This window comes from Palaemon carinicauda, unplaced genomic scaffold (assembly GCF_036898095.1).
Source record: "Palaemon carinicauda isolate YSFRI2023 unplaced genomic scaffold, ASM3689809v2 scaffold56, whole genome shotgun sequence".
NCBI classification, from domain to species: domain Eukaryota; kingdom Metazoa; phylum Arthropoda; class Malacostraca; order Decapoda; family Palaemonidae; genus Palaemon; species Palaemon carinicauda.
Genome location: NW_027171827.1, coordinates 98372 through 122964, shown reverse-complemented (window position 1 = coordinate 122964; position 24593 = coordinate 98372). Strand labels below are relative to the sequence as shown.

The following is a 24593-nucleotide window of genomic DNA, read 5'->3' as shown; positions in this document are numbered from 1 at the left end:
ATATATTTCAGCTTTGATATTGGGGTTCCCAAAGAATTTTACAGTTTTAAATAAAGCATCAACTTTTTAATTTTCTTCCATCCTAGCTGTTTTGTACACTAGCTGTCTTGGCATAATAGCTACTCTGGTATTAAGTTTTGAAACTAGCTGTTTTGATATACTAGCTATTTTGTAGCTAGCTGTTTTGGTAAACAAGCTATTTCAAAACTAGCTGTTTTGGACCAGCTATTTTGTCATATAACCTTATGGAGACTTATCTCACAGTGACCAGTCAGGATAGAAACGATCTCAAGAAGACGGATAACAATGACGGATGGTGATGGGATTTATCATGAGATCTTGGATTGCCTTCATGCTCACGATCCAGCGAAAGAAGATCTCATCGTTCGCACTAGCAAGAAGACCAATTATGGTTTTCTCTTCCTGCACGATTGAATTCTCTCTATTCAGAACTGAAGTCTTCTTAGGGGGAGATTCAAAGCCATTAATTCTGACCGACATTGTGTGCTCTCAAGCACGTACAAGAATCTGCACTTACTAATATACCTTCCTGGGAATGGGTACGTTCCTGGTACGTACCATCTCTCCTTTGTGTATTAGAACGTACTAGATCCATTCCCAGGGAAGATGTATTCTCAGTATGCACTGTCCCTCCCTTACATACACGGGGAGAGAAGTTCTATAAGAGGGACAATTTTGTTGGTCATTGTTTTAATGAAGAGTTGTGTAAGTTCTCAAACATTATTTTTGTTGATTCTGGTGGTAAAGATGACTTCAGAACCTTTCATATACTACAAAATTGTAATCCTTCAGATTACAGCCCTACACCAGATTTAGATAAGCATCTAAATGAAGAATTCGTAGAACTTATGTTTGAATTTGATATCTTTTCAAGTGAATGTGGTAAAACTCAAACAATAAAGCCTAGTGCAGTATTAATCTAACTTGTGATATCCTAGTAAGAAACTCTTTCCTGATCATATTCACTGAAAGGTTATAGAAGTTGAAAAAAATATTATTGAGCTTTCTACCTCTCTGATAATAGTTGGAGGTTATACGTAGAATCTTGAGGTTTAAATGGCTTTACGATATTCAAAACACAACACATTCCAACGAAGGAAAAGATTTTAAACAAATTTGTTGGCGATGCCTACATTTACACCATAACGAGTAGAACTGTAAAAGCTAGTGGCCGACCTTGCAAGCAAATTATGTGGACTACCATCTGAAACATGATGCAACTGATAAGCTTTTGCCAAAGCTTCAACAAATATCTTTTGTTCTATGAGAATCATACAATATAATACTCCATCCACATATGCAATATGAGGTTGCTCCAGTGCAGTTACTTCACCAAGTGAAAGGATGTTAGGATTCAGGCTACCACCTCAGTATTCTGCCTCACAATCTAGTTGCCTAAAAGAGTGGCTAGGATTGTGGGAAGGTAAAGGTTTTGCAGCAGAAGGGTCTAACGTAAATAAAGAACTCAAGGTTCTATGAGAAATCTCATATCTGTGATGTACTGTGCGTCATAAGAATCCTTACTGAATTGAACACTAGAACCTCTAAATCCAGTTTGGGAAGTCAGGTTAGGATTCGAGAAAGGGAAGATTTGTTCAGAATTACTGCCTTTGACAAAAGACTCGCTGGCCTTAGATTTTACAAAAGAAGCTTAGGAAGTTAAGTAATTTTGAAGCACATAACTATCAAAAGTAGACTTATTAAGTGCTCTATTGGAGTTCAATATTAGCATGTCATTATCATCATAATACCCACTATAATTAACAACAGTAACCCAGTCTTCTTGTATTTCCCCAGGAACTAAAAATCAAAAATTTTAAGTAATTTTTATTTTTCCTAACATACTTACCGAGAACTACTTTCTTAGGAGTTACCTGTAACCTCCTCTCTACCGACCAGAGTTTTGTGTAGTGTACCCCCCACCCCGTTTTCTAAGGAGGCCTACCCCCGGCATTAAGGAATGTGCCCCGAGGGTAGGCTTATCGTAGGTTGATGTCTGGCCGGGTCAGCCTCATCAGTAATTTCTATTGGATTAGCACAATGCTTGCAAGGGAAGAGAGGCACTCGGGGAAGGAAGGGAGGGCCATTACCCGAAAGTAGTTCTCGGTAAGTATGTTGGGAAAAATAAAAATTACTTAAAATTTTTGATTTGTTCCAACACGAATACTTACCTCGAACTACTTTCTTAGGAGACTTACACTTTAGGAGGCGGGAGTGCTATTCTGACCCCCTGACCCGGGAAGCGGAGGCCCAGAGATAACGGTACCTACTAGAAAACGGATGTGAGGGTAACTACACAAGAGTTCACGTTAGTGTCTAATTACTCACCCTTTGAAAAACTTCTTCTGATGCTCCTTCCAGTAGCGTAGTCGTGAAAAATGTGTTATCCAATGGTATCAGTTGGTACTCCCCGATGAGGCTAGGAAGCAACTGGGTAGGATGGAAGGAAACCGTACTTGTGCCTACCGGTTGCTAGCCGTGATTGCGCCTGGGGCTTTTACCGTTACACCGCTTGGAGGGCGGAGATGACTGTTCCAATGGAGAACCCGTCTAAGGACTTCCTCGAGTAGTCCTTGAGGTAATGGGCAGTAAAGGTTGATTGGTTCGACCAAGTACCTGCTCGCAGGATCTGACCCACTGCCATGTTCTTCTCAAAGGCTAAGGAGGTGCTCAGGCCCCTGATGTCATGAGGTCGGGGGGTGCCTTGCACTGCTATGCCTTCTTCCTTGTAGGCTCTGGCAATAACTTGTCTCAACCAGAAGGAAATGGTGTTCTTGGACACTTGTTTCTTATTAATACCTGTGGATACGAAGAGGCTCTTGATGCCTGGGCGGAGATGAGCTGTTCTTTCCAGGTATTTTCTAATTGTTCGTACAGGGCATAATTTCAAATCTTCTGCATTACTTGTCCTAGGGATGGCAGGTATTGAGAAACCTTCGAGCTTCGGATCCCAGACTGCTGGGTTCTGAGTCTTAGCCACAAAAGAAGGCACAAACTTGAAGGATACTTCTTTCCACCCCTTCGAATGAGAAACGTCATATGACAGACCATGGATCTCACCCACTCTCTTAGCGGACGCCAAGGCCAGCAAGAAGACGGCCTTGAGGGTGAGATCTCTGTCCACGATATCCTTCAAAGGTTCAAAGGGGGGACCACACAACATCTTCAGGACCTTGGCTAAGTCCCACTGGGGCACCCTACTCGCCTGTGGGGGGCAGGACTGCTCGAAACTCTTGACAAGCATCGCTATGTGTCTCGAGGCTCCCAGGTCGATGCCCTTCAGGAGGAAGACTTGGCCTAAGGCGGCCCGAACCCCTTTTATGGCTGGGATTGACATTCCCACCTTGTCTCTAAGAAACACCAGAAAATTTGCTATGTCTGGGACAGAGGCCTTAAGAGGTTTAATGCGCTTCTCAGAGCACCACTTCGTGAAGGAGGCCCACTTAGCCTGGTAGACCGCGGCTGACGACTTTCTCAGGTATAGCGACATTCTCTTAGCCGTGGATGAAGAATATCCTTCTTTCTTCAGGAGCCGCTCGATAGTCTCCAGGCGTGAAGACGTAGGGAGAGTGGGTTGTCGTGGAGCCTGGGAAAATGAGGTTGATGCAGAAGGTCTGACCTGTCGGGCAGAGGCCACGGTGGTTGACTCGCTAGGTCTTTTAGGTCCGCGAACCACTCTCTCTCCGGCCACCAGGGCGCTACCAAAGTCATCTTTAGGTTTCGGGCTGTCCTTACTCTGTTGAGCACTTGCCTTATCAACGTGAAAGGGGGAAAAGCGTACACATCTAGATTGTCCCACTTGTGCTGAAAGGCGTCTTCTAAGGCTGCTTTCGGGTCTGGTACAGGAGAGCAATATACGGGGAGTTGGGCGTTGAGTTTTGTTGCAAAGAGGTCCATCACCGGGGAACCCCAACGTTGGATGATGAGCTTGGCTACTTCCGGAAGAGGGGACCATTCTGTCCCTAGTATCTGGCCCACTCTGCTGAGGCCGTCGGCCAGTACGTTTTTCTTCCCGGGAATGAACCTTGCTAACAACACCACTTGGTTCTCTTCTGCCCAATCTAGAATTTCTATGGTGAGATCGCACAACTCCTTCGCCTTCAAGCCTCCTTGTTTCTTTATGTATGCCACTACCGTGGCATTGTCGCACATCAACGCCACGGTGTTTCCCTTTAGCAGACTCGCGAAGTGTAGGCAAGCCTTCTGGACTGCCTTCAACTCCAGGACATTGATGTGGAGTTCTTTCTCCCTGTCCAACCAGGTCCCTCGTGCTGTTTCGTCGAGGAGATGGGCTCCCCACCCTTGGTTGGAGGCGTCTGTGAACAGTAGTAACTCGGGTGGGTCGCTCCTGAAGGGCATTCCCCTGAGTGAGTTCGACCGGCAATGCCACCATTCCAGGGAGGGTCTCGTGTTTGGTAGGACTGGGATTAGAACTTGTTGTGAGTCCAGTTGGCACCAGAGGTTCTTCAGGTTCCATTGTACGGTTCTGAGCCTTACCCTCCCTTGGGGAACTAGTTTCTCCAATGAGACCAGGTGACCTATCAGCTTCTGCCAGTCTCTCGCTCTCCTGGGACGCTCTGACAGGAACGGCTGAATGATATTCATGAGGTTTCTTATTCTGTCCTCCGAAGAGAAGGCTTTTCCCAGAATGGTATCCAATGTCATTCCCAAGTAGTTCATTCTGGTGGATGGGGATAGGTTTGACTTCTCCGGGTTGATTACCATGCCCAGATCCTTGCAAAACTGGAGGAGTTTCATCCCTTGTTCCTCCAAGAGGCCCTTTGAGGCGGAAAGAAGCAACCAGTCGTCCAGGTATCGGATGAGGCGAATGCTTCGTTCGTGAGCCCACACTGAGACAGTCGTGAAGACTCTCGTGAACACCTGGGGCGCTGTTGACAATCCGAAGCAAAGGGTCCTGAATTGCAGGATCTGGGAACCCCATTTCACCCGGAGGAACTTTCGACTCGAGGGGTGGACCGGAATTTGGAAGTATGCGTCCTTGAGGTCTATGGTCATCATGTAATCTTTCTCCCTCAAGGACAGCAGGACTGACTTCGGAGTGTCCATTTTGAAGTCCGTCTTCTTGATGAATTTGTTGAGAGCCGACAGATCTATAACCGGTCTCCACCCCCCCGTCGCTTTTTCTACCAGGAACAGACGACTGTAGAAACCCGGCCCTGGGAGAAGAACTTCTTCCATGGCGCCCTTCTCTAACATGGAGGACACCTCCTCTTGAAGGGCGGTCCTCTTCAACGGGTCTCTGGGAGCTAGCCATTCCGCCCGGCTGGCCGGAATAAGAGGGGGTGGTTCCGTTAAGAACGGTAGTCTGTAGCCCTCCTTTAGTACGGACACTGTCCAAGGCTCTGCTCCGTGAGCCTTCCATGCTTGCCAATGAAGTCTGAGGCATCCCCCAACCCGAGGCTTGGGCGGGGATAGGGGGCCTCCCACTCTATCTTCTTCTGGAGGAGCGGCCTGATCGGCCTCTCCTAGAGGCAGAGTAACCCGACCTGAAGGAGCTTGAAGGCGCTGGAGCTCCCCTGCGGGGGGGCTGAGGCGTTGCGGACCAGGAGGAAGAGGGAGCCTCTCTGCTCGTAGTGCTGGGAGAGGCTTGGGACGTCGCGGCACTATCCGAGACGGACCTCTTGTAGGGCGGTCTCCTAGAAGGCATAGGTCTGGGGTTGTTAGACTCCTTCTTCTTCGAGACCTTCTCCATGATGGTCTCTAGTTCCTTCAGGGGAAACATGGACTCTCCCCACAAGGGTAAGCTCCGTATGGCCCGCGCTTCCCTGTCTGGTACCTTCCGGGACACCTTCGTCAGTACGGTGTCTCTCTTACGGAGTACCCAGTTAGCCATCAGGGCGAGCAACTGGTAAGTTAAAAATTTTAGGGTTTTACCCCCGGAGGTAATAAGGTCTCTCAGGAGGCCTTGCTGGTCAGGGTCCGCGGGGTCGAACGAGGCTTGTACCCCTACTAAGGTGGAAGCCCACCATTCCAGCCAAGAGGAGACTTTCACTAAATCTCTCGACATTTCCTCCATCATGGAGGCCTCTGCCGGCGAGAAACAGACCGGGGCCGAAGAGGCCCTATCGTCTGAGACGCCCTGACTCAGGATGTCGATGGATGACTCCACCTTACAGGGGCCTGGGCGACGCCCCTCTGGCACATATACTTTGCCTTGGGTTCTGAGGCCCTGGAGCAATTTTGAGGAACTCTGGGTTTTGGGGGCTTCAGCATTACTAGCCACCACCTTGTCCACATACTCCTGCCCTAGGACCAGATCTCGGGCTAGAGGAAGCGCTAGAGACGTCTTAGGTTGGGTAGGGGTCTGCATAATTCTTAATAGGCTTGACCTCCAGTAATCCTTGTCTGTAGCTGTAGGTTCCTCGATTTTGTGGTGTCTTCTGATAAGGCCAACCACCCTCCTATAGGCCGAGTCCTCCGTTGGTGAACCCTCCCTTCCGTCAGCCGAGGTCTCGGCTTGGGGCCGGGGAGCCGGGTTACCGGGCACACCGACTGGACGTCTAGCTCTTGGGGCCAGGGGTGCCGTCCTACCGAGGTACTGGATTTCATCTGCGGGGGCGTCCGCACCAGGGGCCTGGGTTAACGCAGGCATCGCTGATTCAGCGGGGACTCTCGTCCGCTCAAGGGCTCTGGGTGCCGAGGACGCGGTTCCCGTGGGCTGACCCGACAGCGGGAACCGTTCCTTCCGACCCGAAGGCCGCACCAGCTGGGATGGTTCGGCCAGGCCGCCCGACAAGAAGCGCGTTTCCCCCCGCTGGGCGGGGTGAACCGGAGGCTTCGAGGACTTATGCCTTCTTGTAGAGTCCTTCCTGCGAGCTTGGTTGCGAGGGTCAAGGTCGTGTTTTGAGGACGGCATCCTTGGCGAACACACTCTGGACCGGCGGTCCGGGGAACAAAGCACCTTTGAGTCCCGGGGTACGAAGACCCAGTCGCCATCAGGAGACCTACTCCTCCTATACTTACGCCCTGGGGAGCGGGAGCGCTTGCTACTGTACCGGGAGCGCGACCTCGAACGGGAACGCTTGCTCCTGGACCGCTCCCTCTGACGACGGTGTTTTACCCTGACTTCCTCCTCCGACGAGAAATAATCCTCCGACGAACCCGACGACACTGTGCTTATCGTATGTCGGCCGGTAGCGGGGACTGCGGGGGACTTCTTCGCGCGTTGAGTGCCCGAGGTCGACGGCTGAAGGAAATCTTCGGGGACTTCCGTGAAGGGGGCGGGAACGATTTAAGGCGCTCCATGCTAGGGAGCCAGGGGTCCATGGCCACTTCCATCCTTAAGGGTGATCTACCCGGCGTCTTCGGAAGCCTCCAACCGAAGGCATCATTACCCGAAGGTCGTAACTTCTTCTGGTTGTCTCCGCCTAACGAAGACCCTGAAGCACAGGCCCACGAGGGCGGCGAAGACACAGACACCGCGTTACTACCCCACAAGGGGTCATCGGAGGACGCGTACCCCCCGAGCACAAGGGCCGACTCTCCGGACGCACTACTGGGTTCTTCACTAGCCCTAGAAGGGCCCGCAATCGGCACTGCACTTTCACTAGGTTCCTGGGGAAGGTCGCCTTGTTCCTTCTCTACGACAGACTTACCTCGTCCCCTACTCTGTGTAGGGGACGGCGAAACAGAGGCCCCGTCGGACCGATCACTGGGTGATGGTATCGGCGAAGTAACACTAGCTTTCCTGGGGGAACGTTTCGCCGATTTTCTCTTTTTCGTACCGTACCGTACCCACTGGATATCGCTCCAGTCTACACACTCAGGGCACGTATCTGCTGACAAACAAACCCTTCCCCTAGGAGCAAAAGGAGTGAGGATCCACTTCAGGCTTGGAGAGGAACGCTCCACACGATTTACCGGCTCCAGGCCCCGGACAACGGCGGATTTGCTCCATAATGCACACACGCAAGACACAAGCACGAAGGGAATCAAGGAATACACTGGGTAAGCAAACGGGTGGAAGGTGAACACACAGGAACACCCGGGAAAAGTACGCAGGAAAACACAAGTTACCGCGCGGGGAACACGTGGGGCACTTAGAACGCACACAAAGGATCGATAGAGAACGAGGGCACGTCGCGACCAGAGAACTTACTGATGAGGCTGACCCGGCCAGACATCGACCTACGATAAGCCTACCCTCGGGGCACATTCCTTAATACCGGGGGTAGGCCTCCTTAGAAAACGGGGTGGGGGGTACACTACACAAAACTCTGGTCGGTAGAGAGGAGGTTACAGGTAACTCCTAAGAAAGTAGTTCGAGGTAAGTATTCGTGTTGGAACAAACAAGTTTTCTGTTGCGTTTTGAACTTTAATTTGGTTGGAGATCATAGAAACATACTTTTCCACAAGAGGAACATCGCAGCTTTCTCACTCCTCACAACGGCTACTTAAATCACAATGCTGTCCCTGACACGAGACAAAAAGCGAATGCAGATCTTGATTGCCAAAATACAATTCCTTCGAGCAATCTAGTCTGCAGTTACTAAAAAATCCAGACATCATCATCTCTAAAGACACTGCTAAACATAAATTGGAACAACCTGGGGATGGGGGCTCGTCATCAAGCCGACAGCAATGCAGAGACTGAAGACAAAGGTAGTATGGCTTGTCCAAGCCACTGGTTATTGCCATCAGCTGATATATTGTCTTATTACTTTACCACAGAGGCATGTCTATTAAAAAGAAACAAAACAGGAAATATGTTATTTTCATTAGTAAAATAAATTTTTGAATATACTTACCCGATAATCATGTAGCTGTCAACTCCGTTGCCCGACAGAATTCTACGGAAGGGATACGCCAGCGATCGCTATACAAGAGGGGGGTGTACTCACAAGCGCCACCTGTGGCCAGGTACTGCAGTACTTCTTGTTGACACCACCTCAATTTTTCCTCGGTCCACTGGTTCTATGGGGAGGAAGGGTGGGTCAATTAAATCATGATTATCGGGTAAGTATATTCAAAAATTTATTTTACTAATGAAAATAACATTTTTCAATATTAAACTTACCCGATAATCATGTAGCTGATTCACACCCAGGGAGGTGGGTGAAAACCAGTGTACATGTATATCAAGAAGCTAAGTATCCCGTATTTCATATTATCAGTTATTCAAAATAACAATGAAATTACAAGTACCTGGTAAGGAAGTCGACTTGAGCCATTACTCTGCCTTAAATAAGTTCGTCTTCCTTACTGAGCGCAGCGTTCCTCTTAGGAGGCTGAACAACTCTAAGGTGCTGAAGTATCAAGGGCTGCAACCCATACTAAAGGACTTCATCACAACCTTTAACCTCGGCGCTTCTCAAGAAAGAATTGACCACCCGCCAAATCAACAAGGATGTGGAAGGCTTCTTAGCCGACCGTACAACCCATAAAAAGTATTCAAGAGAAAGGTTAAAAGGTTATGGGATTATGGGAATGTAGTGGCTGAGCCCTCGCCTACTACTGCATTCGTTGCTACGAATGGTCCCAGGGTGTAGCAGTACTCGTAAAGAGACTGGAAATCTTTGAGATAGAATGATGCGAACACTGACTTGCTTCTCCAATAGGTTGCATCCATAACACTCTGCAGAGAATGGTTCTGTTTGAAGGCCACTGAAGTAGCCACAGCTCCCACTTCATGTGTCCTTACCTTCAGCAAAGCAAGGTCTTCTTCCTTCAGATGAGAATGTGCTTCCCTAATCAGAAGCCTGAATAGTAAGAAACTGAGATCTTAGAATTTGGGAAAGAAGGTTTCTTGATAGCACACCATAAGGCTTCTGATTGTCCTCGTAAAGGTTAAGACCTTTTTAGATAGTACCTAAGAGCTCTAACTGGGCAAAGTACTCTCTCCAGTTCATTCCCCACCAAGATGGACAGGCTTGGGATCTCGAACGACTTAGGCCAAGGACGTGAAGGAAGCTCGTTTAGCAAAAACCGAGCTGCAAGGAACATGTAGCCGTTTCAGATGTGAAAACAATGATCCTGCTGAAGGCGTGGATCTCACTTACTCTTTTAGCTGTTGTCAAGCACACGAGGAAAAGAGTTTTTAATGTGAGGTCCTAAAAAGAGGCTGATTGGAGAGGTTCAAATCTTGATGACATAAGGAACCTTAGGACCACGTCTAGATTCCAGCCTGGAGTGGACAACCGACGTTCCTTTGAGGTCTCAAAAGACCTAGGGAGGTCCTGTAGATCTTTGTTGGAGGAAAGATCCAAGCCTCTGTGGCGGAAAACCGCTGCCAACATACTTCTGTAACCCTTGATCGTAGGAGCTGAAAGGGATCTTACTTTCCTTAGATGTAACAGGAAGTCAGCAATCTGGGTTACAGTGGTACTGGTTGAGGAAACTGCATTGGTCTTGTACCAGCTACGGAAGACTTCCCCTTGAGACTGATAGATTCTGAGAGTGGATGTTCTCCTTGCTCTGGCAAACGCTCTGGCTGCCTCCTTCGAAAAGCCCCTAGCTCTTGAGAGTCTTTCGAAAGTCTGAAGGCAGTCAGACGAAGAGCGTGGAGGTTTGGGTGTACCTTCTTTACGTGAGGTTGACGTAGAAGGTTCACTCCTAGAGGAAGAGTCCTGGGAATGTCGACCAGCCATTGCAGTACCTCTATGAACCATTCTCTCGCGGGCCAGAGCGGAGCCAATCCACGTCAGCCGTGTCCCTTTGCGAGAGGAGAACTTCTGAAGTACCCTGTTGACAATCTTGAACGGCGGGAATGCATACAGGTCGAGATGGGACCAATCCAGCAGAAAAGCATCCACGTGAACTGCTGCTGGGTCTGGAATCGGAGAACAATACAACAGGAGTCTCTAGGTTATCGAGGTAGCGAACAGATCTATGGTTGGCTGACCCCACAGGGCCCAAAGTCTGCTGCAAACACTCTTGTGAAGGGTCCACTCTGTGGGGATGACCTGACCCTTCCGGCTGAGGCGATCTGCCATGACATTCATACCGCCCTGAATGAACCTCGTTACCAGCGTGAGCTTTCGATCTTTTGACCAGATGAGGAGGTCCCTTGCGATCTAGAACAACTTCCACGAAAGAGTCCCTCCCTGCTTGAAGATGTAAGCCAGGGCTGTGGTGTTGTCAGAGTCCACCTCCACCACCTTGTTAAGCTGGAGGGACTTGAAGTTTATCAAGGCCAGAAGAACCGCCAACAACTCCTTGCAATTGATGTGAAGTGTCCTTTGCTCCTGATTCCATGTTCCCGAGCATTCCTGTCCGTCCAAAGTCGCACCCCAGCCCGTGTCTGATGCGTCCGAGAGGAGACGGCGGTTGGGTTTCTGAACAGCCAAATGTAGACTTCCTTGAGAAGAAAGCTGTTCTTACACCACGCGAGAGAAGACCTCCTCTCTTCGGAAACAGGAACTGAGACCGTCTCTAGCGTCATGTCCTTTATCCAGTGAGCAGCTAGATGATACTGAAGGGGGGGGAGGTGGAGTCTCCCTAACACGATGAACAGGGCCAGCGATAAAAGTGTCCCTGTTAGACTCATCCACTACCTGACTGAGCATCGGTTCCTTCTCAGCATGCTCTGGATGCATTCTAGGGCTTGGAAGATCCTTGGGGCCGACGGAAAAGCCCGAAAAGCTCGACTCTGAAGATCCATACCCAGGTAGACAATGGTCTGGGATGGGACGAGCTGAGACTCCTCAAAATTGACCAGGAGGCCCAGTTCCTTGATCAGATCCATAGTCCATCTGAGAATCTCCAGACAGCGACGACTTGTGGGAGCTCTTAAAAGCCAGTCGTCTGACGGAGCCGGACACAAGATCATGGTACTGCTGCACAGTCTGTGAACTGTCAACCATGGGGAAGCGAGGAAGTACAGTGACAACCCGAAGCTGTCTAGACTGTCTGGGTCGTATAGACAACTCCTTATCGGGTTGCTGAGGTTGCCGCACTGCGTCACAACAAGTCACTTCTGCTGGTTGTTGAACGTCTTCCCAGTGACACACTGACTCCGTAAACAAAAAATCCTCTAACAAGGACTAAGCTTGGACTGCATGTCTTGCAACACAGATCAAGGTCTATGGGAGCAGGTGTGGTAACAGACGGGGTTAGCGACTGAAGTGGAACCATTACCTTCCCTGGAAGCATGTTATGCTTAAATAAAAGTCCATAGGGGGCTACGCAGCTAAAGGCTCCTCTCCAAATGACAGAGTCCTCAAGGGAATATCAGAAGGAGGGAGAAAAGCACTTTCTCATCTACAGGGACCATATCCGAGAAAAGCTAAGTTCTCTCAGTGAGGGTTTCACTGGTGCAAAAGCAGCAGACTAGAAGGCAACGTTATGAAACTGCTTGACAGTCTAGTGAGTTGGCAACAACCAAAGATGTGTGACTGAGAAGCATGCGGTAAGGTATGCAGAGCATGCTGTATGCAGAGCATGCTGTATGTAGAGCATGCTGTAAGGTAAGCAGAGCATGTTGCATGGCGTGTAACATTTCTCAGAAATTCCATGACCAGTGCTAGATTGAGTAATATCGCATTACTGTCTATTGAAAGTGCACGTGCCGAGGGAATTGATTAGACTGTTTTGTTGATGAATTTGATAGCCGGCTAATCGTAGAATTAAGCTGCACTAAATATACGATCTATAATCTACTTCACCTCAGGACAGGGAAACTCGCCCTGTTGGCAACACTGCATTACTTCATGCATGCTTGCATGGGGTTTTAATATCAACATAATATTTACATTACATTCATAACTCATGATTCATTTTGTTTTGAAGATATTTTGCCATATTTGCGATTTGTTAAAAATATATTGCAAGGAATACATATATATTTTTTTATTTAAGTAATACGAATAACCTCCATTATCATAATGTTTGTGTAGGCATACATGTATATGATTACAAATGCAAGTTATGAAAGTAATGAGGTGTTATTATTGTCATTTGTTATTTCAAAGTTGAATGGGAAGAGGCTCAAGTTGAGGAGAAAGTGGCAGATGCATGCGTTGAGGTGGCTGACTCATAGCATGAGGTTCCTGCCTCAAGAGTTGCGCTTGCCTCAAGGGTTGAGGTGGCTGCGCAGAGAGAGGCTCTTGACTCACGAGTTGAGGTTCTTGAGGTGTGAGCTGCGAGAGTTGAGGTAGCGGCTGCGCAGAACGCAGTTCCTGTCTCACGAGTTGAGGTTCCTGAGGAGCTAGCCTCAAGAGTTGAGGCTCTCGCCTTAAGGAAAGTTGAGGTAGCAGCTGCGAGAGCTGAGGTGGCTGCCTCAAGGATGGTAGAGGTTGTCGTACCTCAAAAGGTTGTAGCCTCAAAGATGGTCTAACTGCAAGAAAATCTTGCCTCAAGGCATAAGACTCCTGCTCCCAATGTTGAGGTTGCCTTAAGGAAGGTTAAGGTTGCTGCACAACGCTGGTAACTGGCAACTCCGAACGCGGTAAGGTAGCTTGAGGAACCTCAACTTCGTACGCCTGGCAGACTGGACTGCGGTGAGGCGGAGCGCTCGCAGGAGGAGGTGTAACCTTCTCAGCCTGAAACTCACGCATTAAGACCGCAAGCTGCGACTGCATGGACTGCAGCAAAGTCATCTTGGGATCAACAGACGATAAGGTCTGTTGAGGCAAAGCCTAAACAGAAGATGAGGTCTGTTGAGGCATCGCCTTACCTCTCTTAGGAGGTGTGCAGTCACCTGATGACTGCGGAGAGTCAGAGCTAACCCAATGACTGCATCCGGGTTGTTGAACTCTAGAGGTCTGGACTTTACGTTTAAGAGGTCTTGAGACCTGAGTCCAGCGTTTTCTCCCCGAAATTTCTTCTGCAGACGAGCAAAATAAGGGCTCAATCGTCTGCGGGTGGGAGTGACGGTCTCTGTAAGACACGCCCGCAACCACCGAGGATACTTCTGTGCGCCGATCAAGGCCTGCCGAACCCTTTTGCCCTTCGACATTGCTTCTCCCCTGGGCTTGGGAGCTTGCAAGAGGTCCCGGACTGGGAGGACGACTGGCACGCACAGAAGTACCCTCACGCACAACACTGACACACTTTGCGCTAATCACTTATCACTTTTGATTTTCTGTTTGCACTTATTTCACTGAACTCGAAACTTTAAGTGGTTTGTACCTGAAACACGCAATTCTATCCTTCCTTAAAAGTTAGTAATTGCGAAAACAGAATTACAATGTAACAGAAAAATCTAATGAAAGATAAATAATTCAGTGGCTGGAAAGAGACTAAACACTAGATCAAATAAACTACGTTTAAAATCTCTCACCGCAAGAGCTTGAGAACAAGAATAAAACTCTAGAAACGTTTACCTTCTTCCCCTAAAGAGACTAGGGAGAAGAGCAAAAACGATAACAACGTTACTCGCTTGAACGAAACGTTTATCCAGCTCTCTCTCTCTCTCTTGACTTAGAACCTGAGAGAAGAGCCCAATCATATATATCGTTAAAACATATTATTGTTAAAGGAAAAAAACTGAAATATTTCCCAAATAAAAAGTTCCTTTATTAGAATTAAAACCATTAAGCTAAGAAAGAATGAACAAAACGCTAGAAACGGTTACTCTTACTGCAACGTGACACCGTGAAAATTCTCTCTCTATCGTAACGATAGAGCGCAAGTTGAACGTTCTGAACGTCAACAACTGCAGAGACAAAACAAAACGTTAGTTCAACTTTGAAAACAGTACGAGACTATCAAAGAAATTCTTTCAAAAACATTAAAATAGCATAATATGTTAACAGGTAAAACCGAAATGACGGGCTCAATGTTAATTAACTTCGGTACCAAGAAAAGACCGCCTACTATTAGGAAAGGTCGAATATAAACAAATATAAAAATTAATTTTAATAAGTTTATAATAAAAGGAAGTTAATCGAAGAGGCCTATAAAAGGCGGAGAGATAAAAAAAAAAATCTATAACTTTTGTTAAGCAAAATTAAGAAAGAGAGTCTATACTCTCTTAGACACCAACACTTCCGTCTAAGGGAAGGGTCGGCCATTTAAAGGTGAAAGAGAGTTCATACTCTCTTCGTCACCATAATTAATCAAATTAATTCCAAAAGTTAGCTAAGCTAATAATAAAACTTCCTGAATAGCGAAAGCTGAAATCTTAGAGCAATACTTCACCAAAAACCGTGAACAAGACTCCAAAATTATAAGCGTATCCATGAACGTCTTGCCGGAAGCACGACAGAGGAAAAATTGAGGTGGTGTCAACAAGAAGTACTGCAGTACCTGGCCACAGGTGGCGCTTGTGAGTACACCCCCCTCTTGTATAGCGATCGCTGGCGTATCCCTTCCGTAGAATTCTGTCGGGCAACGGAGTTGACAGCTACATGATTATCGGGTAAGTTTAATATTGAAAAATTTTAGTTTTAGAGCTAGACGACGATAAAACCAAGCTTCCAGAGAGAAGCAATATAAACATCAGGAGAGGTTCATAAAAATAAACTCTACAAATGTAATGAAACTAGTTTGGATATTCTCTACTCCAAAGCATAAGCAGACCATAACCTTACAGGAAAATGTAGGAAATCTTACTTAACCATCACAGTAATAGCGGCAATGAACAAAAGCACTTGTGAGAAGAAATGTCAGCAAACTGCGATGATAACCGAGGGCAAACTGAAAATATTGTTGTTCACCCGTCAATACCATGGACCAACATTCAGTATCCCCATCATTTTCAGATTGCCGACTTCTCAATTAGCTTTGCAAACCTGAAACATTTAGAAAGGTTAATTCAATATGTAGAACACTGGAGAGGGGTTCACTCTCTCGGCTAAAGTTCTAAGTTACTGGCGTGTCGGTCTTGAAACTCACGTCTTTTATAATTAGATATATTGAAGAGTACAACTTGTATATCGGACGAGGTTTTAGCTGCAAACAAAAAAAAACAGCTCGTCAATAAGAAAATACAGCAATGGTACAGGATTACATTAATTGCAATAGGGTTCATTATAATACATAAATACAAGTCAATAAAGAAAATACAGCAATGGTACAGGATTACATGAATTGCAATAGGGTTCATTACAATAAATAATAGACTTACATCTTTTCCCAACGCCAATTCTGTTTCAAGTTCAGTTCAAAGAACATTCACAGGTGGTACCGTTAATCTCCTGCGAGTGATTAGTTATCAAGCCAAATGTGTGATTGGTCCTTCACACACGGAGAGACACTCCTAAATCCCCGCATCAGTCAACACAGCGAGCTGAGCACAGAGATGCTCACACCACAGCGGACAGCCCTGCACTGCCAAGGTCCGGGGCCATGACGTCACTCTGTCTAGCGCGAGATGCCCCTCTGAGCCGACCAATCATGGAGCTAGACCATCGCTATGCCCATATAAGGTTATGTTTTCAGCGCTTAGAGTTGGTCCTGGAGAACGTAATAAGGAAAACTAAATTAATCCTCATGGTTAACAAAGAACACAAAAAAAATTCTTGGAAATACGTTATGGCGTATCTTATACAAAACCCTGACAATTATGAACAAAACAAAGAGGATTACCCTCTAGTTGCCATCTCTCTAAAACATCCATGACGTCTCAGGGTTAAGCAATGATTACTAAGCTTTCTATAAATTTCTTCGAGATTTCTAGATGTAAAAGGCAATAATAAAGTGCTCAAATATATAACCTTACTGACAAAATCACAGCAATTCAATAGATTACACAAAGTATTATTCAGCTAATCTGATCAAGAAAAGGTAAATCCTACAGTAATGAATGAAGTTTTATTACCAAAAATTGAGTTGAATAAGGATAATTACAATTTTCAATATCATGTCTATTACCAAAGTCCTAATGAAGGACTATACTGCAACAACTGCGGGGTCATATGAATACTGCCTGGTCATAGTGCGAGAAGAAGTCAAAGTGGGATATTTCTCCTTCGAAATTTCTTCGAAAAGGGAAAAACCCAAGACCTCTTCTTCCGCTTTCCAACCTTCCTCCAAAGCTCCTGCTTGTTCGGTCTCTTCAGGGAGACCGTTGAGTAGTAGTCTAGACCCTTTAATTTACAGCCAACCCCAAACCTTTCCCACTGGGAGGCAGACCACTCCCGACACTCACTACCCCTATTGCCTATTGTTACTATCACACCGTTGACCTCTGCAGGCGGGACAAAGGGCGTAGTGATCGTATCCACGGCTGACATGAAGGTTCCGCAGGGCTAACCTTCAATTTCCGGGCAAGTACGCATGGTTGCAGAAGTCAACTCACACACACTAATCAAAGAGAAAGCACAAAACAAAAGCCATTAATGGCAGTCCAAAAATAGGCGAAGGATGAAGAACGGCAACAAACATACCATCCGAGCCAAAAGCAAAGTGAGCTAAATCACCGGTGTGTGAGTGGGAGCGGTAGCAAGCTACCAACCCCTACTCCTGGTAACTAGCGGAATGGGTAGTTAACCTTCGCTAAGATTTTAATGGCTCGTCCTTTCAACTTTGCTAAAAGTAATAACCCCTAATAAATACTGTACTGTAGTTTTGTTTTCCAGTTACGGAACAAGAGAGTTTCCAATTTGTACACAGTAATTTCTACCAACTAAGTAGTCTTCCAGGTATTCGAAAACTTGATCTTCAACGCTGATGAACTGTAGATCATTTAGTAGCAGTTCATGCATAACTGTATCAAAAGCAGCACTAAGAACAAATAATATCAAAATACCGCATTTATTTTCATCCATCATTTCCAGCATATCATTTACAACAGAGCAGATGGCTGTCTCCGTAGAGAATAGTTTTCTTTAAGCAGATTGGTTGTCAGGCAAAGCTTTTATTACTTCTAAGTGACTGATTAGTTGTTCAAGAATTACGTATTCTAGCACTCTTGAAACAAAGGATAGATTCAAAATAGATCTATATGAGCTTAATTCCTGGTAATCTACAGCATTTTTCAGAACTGGTGTGACTATTGCCATTTTCTCAGATTTGGGAAACTTACATTCATCAGTGCTTGCCTTTGCTATTCTCACAATTATTTTGGCTCGACTAGGAATGTTTCTCTCTCCAATTACTTCAGGTATTGGCATAGCATCGATCATGCAGTTTGTTTTCTTTGCTCTCTTGATATTCCTGGTGATGTTGTCTTGTGTTATGTTGTTTAAATCTCATAAATTTCATTTGTGTATCTGATGTATCATTAATCTGATGTTGAATATTTACAAATGATCTGGTTATATTTTCAATTTTTTTTTAAAGAATACTAGAAAATTATTTGCTAGTTCCTGGTCACTGTATCCATCTGGTAGCTTCTTTTCATTTACATTTCCCATCATACCATTTAGGAGACTATGTAACTTATCTTTGTCTGTTGCTGCTTCTCGGAACTTTCTCTTATAGTATTAGCTTTTCCTTCTTAGTAGGTAGTTGTACAGTGATACCTCGGTAGTCGAACGACTCTAAATTCGAACAAATCGGTGTTCGAACAAAAAATTCGAGTAATTTTTGCTGCGGTGTTCAAACAAAAATTTGGAACTCGAACACAGCCGAACGCGTGGCCGAGTGAGATGAGCGGCCATCTCGGCTACTCTCGCCTGGTCGGGTAGCATCATTTCAAGAGAGATCGTCAGTCCGATAACACGTGTTGAGAATTTATTGTGATTTAGTGCGTTTTATTGCCTGTTTTTTCCCGATAATAATGGGCCCCAAGAAAGTTAATGACAAGGGGAAAGATAAGAGGAAAACAGTGAGAACAACGATCGAGTTGAAGAAGGAAATTATTGCGAAATACGAGAATGGTGTCCGAGTGTCTGATCTAGTCTTACAGTATGGCATGGCGAAGTCGACCATTTTTACCTTTTTGAAAAATAAGGAAGTGATAAAGAAAGCTAATGTTGCACAGGGAGTGACAGCAATTAGTAAGCAAAGCCACAAGTAATTAAGGAAATGGAAAAGTTGCTCCTTATATTTATTAAAGAAAAGCAGTTGGCCGGGGAAAGTATAAGTGAAGCTTTCATTTGCGAGAAAGCTCTTCATATTTATGAAGAATTGGTGAAGGAAAGTGCCAGTACTAGTGAAAAGTGATTTGTCATTTACTTTTAAAGCAAGCAGGGGCTGGTTCGAGCAATTCCGGAACAGAACTGGTATTCACCGTGTGACTAGGCATGAGGAGGCAGCCAGTTCGGACCGGGCAGTGAACACCTTTAATGATAATGTTATGTCTAACTTTAGAAGAATAGTGCAGAAGAGAAAGAAGCAGCTGACAATTGACATGTTTTTCATAAAAGAAAAGAGAGCTGCTACATCCCAGCCTGATTCCCCTCCAAAGAAGAGAGACAGAAGAGGAAGAACCCCTGAAGGAGATTTGCCCAACCTTTTACTGGAGAGAGAGAAAAAACCCCTGAAGGAGAACTACCTAGCCACTTCATGGAAAGGGACTCTCTTCCCAAGCACTAACCTCCCCCTTCCATCCTCTCCACATCCATTCCTGTATGCCATCGAACCACTGCTCAAAGGTATCTACAGTAAATGGTTTAAAATTGTTTTATATAGTTTTCCGACCAATTTCGTACACATTTAAATAATTATTGTTGTTTAGGTACACGTTTTATTAATATTTTGGACATTTTGGAATGCGTAGGAACGTATAAAAACAAATACCATTATTTCTTATGGGAAAAAAGGTTTCGGTACTCTAACAAATCGGTGGTCGAACACTGATCCCGAATGGATTATGGTCGAGTACCGAGGTATCACTGTATTGACACAAAGCAGTATTGTATTCTATCAATGTACTTCCAGTTTTTAACCAATTCCACTTTCTTTCTTTGCGTCTTTTTCCCTCTTTTTCAATGCTCTCTCCATCAACCCAAGGAGATTGGTCTTTAATGGTTATAGTCTTTTCCATCAGTGGGCACATGGTATCATATTCACTTTTACTCACTCTATTATATGTGATCGTAAGACAGTTAACACAAATACCTCCCAACAAACGCAGGTTATCATGATCACAGATCACAGGGAATGTTGATACCATCATTTATTTTCTTTGTAACTTCTTCAGTAAATACGGTAGGAGAAAAATTTGATTTATGTCTAAAGGTTTATTTTCTTTACTACTGCATGTTTCTGTAGAGGTTGAATAAACGTTAAAAGTTTGTGCACTGGGGAGACAGTACATTTCTCTTCAGCATTTATATCAGACACAATGTTATTCATTCCATCACTCAAAACTAAGTCCAACGTAGGCCCAGTTAAAGTAGTTGTACAGTCGACATTATTCTCTAGTTGATATGATTCTAATAACTCACTAAATGCCAAAGCGTCAAGATTTGATGCGTTATCCATCCAAAAATTGAAGTCTCCACAAATAAATAATTCAATTTTCTCCATGATAATAATCTCAATGAATGCACTGAATTCTTCAAAGAATATACTAGTATTTGTTCTCGGGGGTTTGTAAAGTGTTACAAAGGATATTTTTCTGTTTTTAAGAGTAAAGTTTAGTTCTGAATATTCGCAGCTTGTTACACTACTTTTTAAACATTTCAAGATTTGAGTAACCTTTATGAATAAAGAGTCCGACAACACCCCCAGATTCAGGTCGGTGTATTTAGGTTAGACAGTGTCTCTTCATTCTAATCGTGATAAACAATATTCTCTTGTCACTTTTCAAAACCAGTGTATAGAAAACAGGACGATATAAAACAAAAGCAGTCACTGCATGGGTATTGTTTCTCTCTTATTTCTTGCATGAAAAACACACTTTTTTTGTTAGTTTTCTTGGGTTCTACTGTTATTAGCTTCCCAACATCACTTTTTTTATTTTCTCCCAACCAACAACCCAGATTCTCCCTTGGGGAACCCTATTACTCTCGAGGTGTGTAGGGTTGGGGTAATCGGAAAACAATAGTTTTGCGGGAGATAATATCAACAGAACACAACCGAACACCAAGAACACTAACAGGAAAAATGGGGTGTTGTACCAGCAGTGTGACACACGATCGTGTATGTAGGATGACAGCCATAGTCCATAATCCTCTTATTTTCAACGCTATCGCTAAGAATACGGCAGTCTAAAGTGGTAGCAGGGGGCCGTTAGCCGCCCCGGTAGGCAAGTAGGTTAAGGACACGGCTTCTAGGTTCGGTTAGGTGGGGGTTCTATTCACGACGGAGATCCTGTTTTCGTATGCAAAAATGACTGAGTAGAATATAACGAGAATTTACAATACGCTCTAACATTTCTATGTACTTTGGCATCAAAATTACTTTTGAAATAAAAATTCAACCAATGGCCATGCCTTGACAAAGGCATTAATGACAATACTGAAGAGATTAATTATCAGAGGTATATAAAAATCAAGGTATTATTGTACTGTAATACAGGGTAATGTAACCTGGGGTAAACACTACTTTTTTCTTTAGAAAAAGGTCCGTTCTCTTCGAAAATGACACTCCTTCCTGTCGGAAATGAAGTTTCAGAAATATATATATATATCTACAGTATCTACCGATAATGGGGGACCCCCAGAGGGAACTTGGGGTTTTGAGTGGGGAAAACGTACTGGGGAAATGGTATATAATGGTAAAACAAGCCTTTTCTTCTCTATACATTACCTTCTTGGATGTATAATAAACCGATGTATAATAAATTTTCTATATCCTATACTAACAGTATATTTTTCATTTACTTGTTGACATTCTACGAATAGCCAGAGTACATTTCCAATAAAGTTATGGTATTTATATTCGATACTTTAGCGCTAGGCTAAACTTAATTACTGTATGGGAAACTCAAATACAGTATTATAACCAATACTCGTGAAAATATTAGGCCTACAACTACCGGTACCTACCCTAGGCCTCAGGAATGAAACTGAAGAGGGCTAATGTGATACCGCATGCCATTAACTGAAGACAACTGGTCTTCATTAAAGGCAAATGCAACATATTTAGACTTATACTTACGGGTATTTTAACACTGGCTTATCCTACAGATGTGTATGTAAACTCCAACGAAAGCCAGGATAGGTGTATTCAATTTAAAACATTAAAAATTGACTTAAATTACTTACCCGCCAAACACTTTTTCGAAACTCCTCTCACAGTAGTAGTATCGAACTATGGACTGATGTTTAACGGCACCTCTAAGTGTTTGTGTGACGTGGTTTAGTTTTAAATTTATCTTTCTTTAATATTATATTTTGTATAAAATTTTGCCACTTGCAAGAAAAAATTTTTATTCGCCCAAAAGGAATAGGGTAAGTAAACCCAATTTTCTGTCAATACCATACCATCCCAATTTTGAGTCTGTAAAGCTGTGGGCATCGTAGAACGAGCATATGACTGGTTTGAGAGTTATCTTGAAAACCACAAAGTTTAAGCAGTTATATCAAATGTTGAATCTGAGACAAGAAAACTAACCAAAGGGGTGCCTCAAGGCAGTGTACTAGGTCCTCTCCTGTTTGAAATTTACACGATTGAACTGGCAAATATACTTGAAACTCACAGAGTTGAGTTTAAAATTAAGGCTTGGATGTTAACAAAAAAGCTCAAGCTCAATGAAGATAAAAGTTTATGTATTATTTTTGGAAATGAAAAAGATATAAAAAGAATCGAATGCTTCCAAAGAATTGAAATAGGTCAATCGATCATTGACCTAAAGAAATCTGTCAGGAATCTTGGAGTAATCATGGAGGATACTGACAATGAATGAACATATAAATGATGTGGTAAGAAATTGTAACTGTCACATTAAAAACATAGCATTTATTAGTAAATACGTAAATGAATAATCTATGGCCATACTCATTAATCATCACATATTTTCAAGAATTGATTACTGCAACTCACTGTTCTATGGCTTACCAAATTATCAGCTGAAGAAAATTCAGAGAGTACAAAACAGAGCCGCTAGATTATTAAAAGGACTACACAATAGGGATAGAATTACCCCTGCACTAATTAAATTACACTGGCTGTCGGTAAAGACGAGAATTGAATACAAGCTACTCTTACTAACGTTTAAGATACTGAACCAAAATGAACCAAAATATCTAAAAGAATGCCTGAACAAACTAGAACTAGAAACAAATGTTACCATAAGACACATGAGTGACAAACATAGGCTATCTGAACCAAGAACAAGTAGTAAATTTGGTGAAAGGGCTTTTAGCTACTGTGCGCCTAGACATTATAATAAACTGCCAACTGAAATGAAGGACCTAAAGGGAGCAATTGAATTTAAGAAGAAACTAAAGACATAATTTTTTCACAAGATCATGTGATTTGGAAGATGCTAAAATCAAGGAATTGTATAAGTTATAATGAAAATGTTTCGTTAGATGATTGATAAGGACCCGCCCGAGTAGTAGTTCACTCGACTTCAGTGGAGGGTTGGATTTAAACCCTAAACAAGTAAACAAGTAAAGTAAGTAAAATACGGGTGACCGTAATTTATACCCTACTTTGTTATCATCTTTTACGGTTGGTGATCATAATACCACTCCTTTACGTTAATATATTTGTCTTCAGAACGGTAAAGAATGAAATTAAGGTAGAAGTGGACAAAAAAAAAGGATCTACTTAAACCGAAGATCAAGGTCTGCAATATTGATGAAAATGAAGATGATATAATTGCCAGTATAATGGAGAAGAATGAATGGTTGAATGATGTGTGAAAATGAAGAGGACTTTAAATTGATCATTAAGTTAAACTCAAGACAAAGCGGTAAATCACATGTCATTATAAAGTGTAGTCCAACTATCAGGATTTTTTTTCCGTAAAAGGGACGAGAGAGTATATGCCACGCTTGGAGGATGCTGCAAAATCTATGATTCCTACAACGTATTATAAATGCCAGGAATTTGGTCATACTGCCGATAGTTGTAGCAAGACTCAGGTATGTGGCAAGTGTAGCCAGGGACACCGAACCACGGATTGTAGTGTAAATACGTTAAAGTGTCATAACTGCTCAATGAGGAATTACAATGATACGAATCATAAGACATATGATGAAAACTGTAAAGTATACAAGGAGGAGCTTACCAGGATAGAAAATTGAACCGATCATGGAGTCTAGCCCATTGATTAAGTGTGGTCTGATAAATATTCAATCGGTGGGGAATAAAACCATAAAGATTAGGAATCTTATTAGTGAAATGAAATTAGATTTATGCTTATTAACTGAAACTTGGTTGCAGGGAAATATTAGTGATAACTCAAATGTAAAGAATAGCGAAAATGTGGCAGCTTTCAAGAAAAACCTGAAGACTTATCTCTTTGGAAAGTGTTATAATAGTGGCCTGAAAACTATTTAGCCTGAACACAAATACATAGCAAAATATTTACTGGAAAGAAATTCTTTTCACACATCAAGGCCCGCCTGAACAGACTCTCAGTGTCTGATGGAGGGCGAGAAATGAACCCCTAAAAGTAAAAGTAAAGTAAATACTGGAATCCCTTTTAAATTACCGAAATCCCATACAATATCACTGCAAACCCTTAGAAATCGATAAATGATGTGTTTTTATTAAAATACGTTTTTAAGTTTTTAGCATTTATTTTTTATATATTTGCAGGTAGAACCTTGGCGAGGGGTTGTGACCTGGGAAGGTTTGACCAGGGAAGGGGGTCCAGGAGCTTGCCC

General features: G+C 43.9%; 1 long non-coding RNA gene across 3 annotated transcripts in view; it reads right to left on the bottom strand.

Annotated features, from left to right (window-relative positions):
* The window catches only part of LOC137637158 (uncharacterized), a 64385-nt gene extending 42368 nt beyond the window's left edge, over window positions 1-22017 (bottom strand). Inside the window, exon 1 of one of the 3 annotated variants that reach the window (XR_011043429.1) lies at window positions 21913-22017. This is a non-coding gene — a long non-coding RNA (uncharacterized lncRNA). Of the gene's footprint in view, window positions 1-15534; window positions 15710-21912 lie in introns of those variants that run through there. The other 2 variants (XR_011043427.1, XR_011043428.1) reach the window with 2 other exon arrangements.
* Window positions 22018-24593: the final 2576 nt, after the last annotated feature.